The sequence below is a fragment of the Haemorhous mexicanus genome, chromosome 2, assembly GCF_027477595.1.
Source record: "Haemorhous mexicanus isolate bHaeMex1 chromosome 2, bHaeMex1.pri, whole genome shotgun sequence".
Taxonomy (NCBI): Eukaryota; Metazoa; Chordata; class Aves; order Passeriformes; family Fringillidae; genus Haemorhous; species Haemorhous mexicanus.
The window spans coordinates 115,803,823-115,809,822 of record NC_082342.1 but is presented as its reverse complement, the minus strand read 5'-3'; positions in this window follow the sequence as shown (position 1 = coordinate 115,809,822).

The window sequence follows — 6,000 nt, the reverse complement described above, 5'->3', positions numbered from 1 at the left end:
AATTCTGCCTGTGCAGACTCCATAAATTACAGTGAATTCAGTAATGTGAAAAAGCATCAGTAATACCTCCCCCTAACCTTTTGAAAATCGTTGGAAATCTCTAAGAATTACTGTAAAAATCAAACTTTTATGGTGTGCAGCTCCCTGGGGTCTGTAGGTGATAGTGGAAAAAGATAATGTTCACCCAAACTAGAACAACATGACATTTTGGAAGGGAGATTGGGGGGAAAAAAAAGAGTTTAATTTACCCTAGGACTGCTCATGGGTTGGGTGGGTGGTGGGGGAGAACAAGAGTCAAACCTTCTAGGGGAAGGAGGTGCCATCCTCCCTTGTTGGATTGGAAGCAGGTCTGATGCAGTGTGGTGACATCCCAGTACTGGGACATGTGGGAGAGCTGGTGTTATCTTGGGGCAGTTTGGGAAGTGAGTCAGCTGACATTCATCAGGACCTGTAAGACCAGAAGCCAATTTTAATTAAGATGATTGTGGGGTGAGTGTGCACAAATCATCTGGTGCTGAACTCTTGGTTGTGTTTGGTCACACACTGAAGCTTGGAGGCATCTAAATCTTGGAGTGCTGTGGAATGTGGCACAGAGGTGAAATATGGGATTTTGTGTTTACAGCCTGGGCTGGACACAGCACAGCAAGCTCCAGCACAACTGGTGCCAGGCTTGGACTAGGAAATCTTGCTGACCTAGGCTGACTCCACCTCATAGCTTGGATAAACCAGGGCAGTGGTACAAATTTGCATAGTTCATGGATTCTGCACTCAGAGGTTTTCTGCCTCCCTCACCCTCTCCCCTTTTCACAGTTCCTTGAGCAGTCTGTGTTCCTGCCTCCCTGCTGTAGTTTTGCCTGCCTTCTGTTTTTTCCACAGCTCCCAGGAGTACATCAAACACTGAGCTGTGAAAAAGAGGAAATGCAGTGCTTCAAAATGAGGGGAAGTTGGGAATAAATGTCACAAGTCAGCTCAGCTGTAGGACTTCCCAACAGCTCAGCCTCTGGCTTAGCTCAGGGAAGCTGGAGGCCACATTCTGTTTCCTTTTCCTGGGAAACCTCTCCTTCTTCCTAGACCAGTGTCCTCTCTTCCAAAGCATGTTTTGGCATGAGATAACCTTGGTCTCTGCTGCTGACACATTCTGGGGTGTGGCTGTATCTCAGTGTTCATGGAGCATGGACAGGAACTTGGGTCTGGTCACCTCAAAGTCTCCTGAAGTCATTTTGTGAACAGTTGAATGAGCTGCTTGAGGCAGGAATGCTCCAACAGGAAGAAAGGAAAGCAGGTTACACACAGAATATTTTGCTGCCCATTTGGTAGGATGCTTACCTGGGAACTGGAGTATGCTGTTATACATTCAGTCCTTGATAAGGCCTTTTTGATTTCACCATCAAACCACACAAATTCAAGTCCTCCTAGCCCTAATCTGTTAAAAAACCCATTTCTGCACATGTGGACTGTATATTTTTAAAAAGTACTTTCTAGAAAATGTTAATTCTCAAAGACAATTGACTATTGAACTATATGATTCCCATTTAATATAGATAATTTGAACTTTTGTCACAACAAGAGGCACTCAAACACTTGCCATTCACACTCATGGGACCTGGAGAATTAGGACAAATATATCTAACATGGTTTGTAATTGAACTTCATTTTTCTTGAAGTACTAATGATGAAGTAGAGGTTATTCTGTTTTCTTGTGTGCTTCACAGACATCAAACTACTACTGCAGCCAAATTTCAGATTTTTATTTACAGATTTCAAATCCTCTCCAGTGAGGCAATCAAATGCCTTGATAGCTTACATGTTGCTGAGAGAGAAATCTAAGCCAAAATACATCTGAATTAATCTGTAAATGTAAGAAAGCCCTACAGATGTGTGAAAGGAGTGTTTGAAAATCAAGAGCTGCCAAATTGTATTTCAAAATCCACTTGGGCCAATAAAGAGGAAGAGGGAAAATTAACAGCAATCAGGAAGTCTATTATTAATGCTCTTATAACAATGTATAATTGTTAAAAAACATTGAGAAGATGCCTTTCTACAGCATGATAAATTTTTTTCTATTTATGTGGAATATAAATATATGACATGAGATCGAGTTTTCAAACTTAAATGCTGAATTGCATGCTGGCTTCTTTAGATTTGTTTTGAGGCTGTGTGTGCAAGTACAGCCAGGCACGTGCTTCAGTGACTCACTGGTTTGTATGTGATAGCCAAGGTAGAACAAACCAGGGAAGGGATGCACAGGTCTTTCCTCTTTTTATGTTTTTACAGGAATCTCTGGTTAGGCTTTGAGACCCTTGGGCAGTCTGCACAGAATCAGGAAAGCAGGGAGTGCTCATGGCAGGGGAGTTAAGGGCAAGGCACAAGAAGAGGAATTTGTCTGTCAGAACATGGGTGTCAGTCTGGGTGCCCTGTATCCTGCTCATGTCCATGTTCTGTGGCAAATCTGCCTTGCTGGGAATCACAGACTCACAGAATGGTTTGGGGTGGAGGGAATCTTAAAGATGATTCCAACCTCCTGCCCTGGGCAGGGACACCTTCCACCAGCCCAGGTTCCTCAGAGCTCCATCCAGCCTGGCCTTGGACACTCCCAGGGATGGGACATCCACAACTTCTGTGCAAGCAAATTGAGCCAGGGTCTCACCCCCCTCACAGGGAAGAATCCTCCTAACATCTGATCTAAGCCTGCTCTCTGTCAGTTTGAAGACATTCCCCCTTGTCCTGCCTCTCCATGTCCCTGCAAACAACCTCACACTTTTCCATAGGCCTCCTTCAGGTACTGGGAGGCCACAATTAGGTCACCCCAAAGCCTTCTCTTTTCCAAGCTGAACAATCCCAATTTTTCCTTGGCCTTTTGAACCCCGTAGGCAGAGGTTGCAGGATGAGCAGCTCTGCTGGGGAAGGCCTGGGGGTTATGGTGGACCTGGAATTTGAAGGAACCCTGGAGTCACTGCATATGGCAGAAAACCCAGGCTGAGGTGCCTCAGCAGGAGCATGGTCAGCAGTTATGGAAATTTGTTACCTGCCTGTCTGTACTCAGCCCTGGGGGACCTCACCTGGAATACCATGACTGCTTTTGGGCCCTCCAGTTCAAGAGAAAGAAGAAAGGATCCAGAGAAAAACACCTGGGCTGCTGAGGGGTCTGAAGCATCAGGGCTGCCAGGGGAGCTGAGGTTGCTCAGCCTGGGGAAGGGAAGGCTGAGGGTGAATCTGAGGCAGCCACAACCACCTCAAGGGGAGGCACAAAGGTGATGGAGCCAAACCCTGCCCAACGAGGGCAGCAGCCACAAGAGCTGTGGCTTGGGAAGGTCACACTGGACATCAGGAAAAGATCTTCCAGCAGGAGGGTGGTGCAGCAGTGGGACAGCTCAGCCAGGGAGGCTGTGGGTGCTCCCTCCTCAGGAATTTACAGGATTTGGCTGAACAAAGCTGACCTGGCACAGCCCTGGTTGCTGCCAAGCATCCTGCTGTGAGCAGAGAACTCCAGTGCTTCCCTCCTGGGAACATCAGGTGGTTTTATCTCCATCCTTCTCCTGGGTTTAGCCTTGTGCTCCTTCACATCTGAACATGCCACAGAAACGTTTTCTGTGCCTGCTCTCTTCTTACTTTTCACACAGAGCAGGAAAAATAGATGCTGAAGGGGTGTGGCACTGCAATTAATTCCAGGTTTTCACTTAAAAAAAAGAAAAAGAAAAAAGTAAATTTATTTATTTTCTCAGCTTTGGAAAGGTTAGATACCTACCAGGTTATTTTTTGGTGATATTAGTTTTGCTTTTAGAAAATTAAGATCCTCTGGTAGCTGACACACAGGAATTTGTGCATGTGTGTCTTTTGCTTGAAGCTGTTGCAGCAAATTCTTAAATATGGAACAGCCAGAAAAAAAGCATTTCTTTCTCTTTTTTCAATAGGCACTCCTACACTAATTTAAAAATAGTAAACTGGGACAAGGTAAGTATCACAGAGCCTGATTTGAAAAAAATACATGGATAGAAAATAAGGAATAGAATATGTGATGAAGATTGACACTGTAAGTAAAAAAAAAAGGAGAAGGAAAAACTAACACAGAATAATGGAAGATGCAAAGTGATTAGGGAGCACCAAGAGAGATGGGAATGGGAAGTTGGTGACAGATGAGGCTGATAAGGCAAAGGGCCTGAAGGAATTCCTCGCCCCAGTAATCACAAAGGGAGCAGAAGGCAATATCCCAGGAACTGGGATTTGTTTTCCTCAGGGAAGGAAGGAAAATGTCAAAAGGTTTTACTCTCGCACTGGAGTGGATAATAAGGCAATTAGTACTATTAAAAAGTTCTCAGAGCACCCAGACTGGAGTAATAAATCACATCCTAGGATTGTAAAGGGAGTGGGAGATGCTGGAAAGCTTTTGTGGGACAGTTGTGATAACTTACTGGAATGGGAATTACTGAGGACTGGTGAGTGTTTAATGAAGTTTGGGCATTTACAGATCTCTAAGCTTGACTGCACTTGACCTCAGGAGAAACTAGACACTGGTGAGTCATGGCTGTGTAGATTTGTAAGTGACAACATGAATATATTATTAAAAATACACCATTTTAACATACATGCCACAGGAGAAGTATATAATACAAATTATTTGGAGTCTGCTGCACAAAAGATTTATGCAAATAATCTCTATTAATAGGATTTCTCAGTGCAAATCCTTTCTTGACAATAGAAGAGCAATGGTATGCTTATGATTTACTTTTGCAAAAAGTAAATGGTGTTTTTCCCTACATTAGGGATATTAGAGAGGAAGTAACTAGTAACCTTTTGCAAAGCTCTGTAAATATGTGAACGATGCATTTTCTCATCCACAGGTTGAATAAGAAGGGAGAGGAATACAAGTCCTTCATATGCTATACCTACCCACATGTTCTTTTGGTCTCCACACCTTTAGATTGCTTGATGCATTTTAGAAAGAAACACAATTCCTTTATAATATGGTTTAACTACTGCCAATAAAAATAAAATAAAATAAAACTAACAGGCAACTCTGCTTGATATTGTGGGCTGTTTGAACCCTGTGTTGCTCAGAGGAGCAAGACCTTGTTATCCCCATCCATCCCAGGAACTGGAGCTGTGGGGGCTGCCTGTGGTGGGGGTGGCAGGGCATGGACTGACAGCCCAGGCTCATCCTACTCCCAGCCTGGAGCAGCCTGAGATGAAAAAGGGCTGAAGGAATGAGAGCAGGCAGGAGGAAGGTCACAAGCTCTAAGGGTTTCTTTTACCTTCTCCTACAGCTGCATTCAGTTCCTTCCTTGGGGAGCACCACAGGGACCTCTGTTCAGGGGGAAAATAAGGAAATGAGATGGAAAAATCTGAACCTTTTGAGTGGAGCAGCCTCTGCAGAAAGTGTTTGGAGAAACCAGCCCCTCTCCAGCTGGCAGGAGGAATCAGCTGCCAGAAGATGCCAACAAAAGGGGTGGAAAAGATGTTTCCCAGAGTGCTTCCACAGTGCCCAGCACCAGCAGCACACCCCTGACTGGGCTGGCCAGAGGAAACCAGAGAGGCAGGAGCTGTGGGAGCAACAGCCTGTGCAGAATAATCCCCACTGGGAAATTGAGAGCAGCCTTCAGGGACACAAAGGTCACCCCATCTGCAGCAGCCCCCCTGCCCAGTGCACTGACACAGCAGCTGCCTGAGGGGCTCCTCCTGCAGGGCTTGTGCAGGCTCAGATCCCACCGGTGTCAGGGGGACAGGACCATCCCTGCAGGGGCTGACAGACCCTCACAGACCCTGCACAACTCGCGTGGTTCCCCGGGCTGGGGGGCACGAAGGGACCCAAGTGCAGCAGCACTGCAGAGCCACAGAGCTGCCAAGGCCAGCCTTGACAGGACACCTGGAGCTGGGACCTTGGGCAGGCCCTGCCCTGCTGCCCTCTGAGGAGGAGCTCCCCTCCTCCCCAGCTCCCCACGGACACCAGCTCATCCTCCAGCACCCCCTCTGCTCTGCTCAGCACCTGCTGGGCCAGTTTGGATG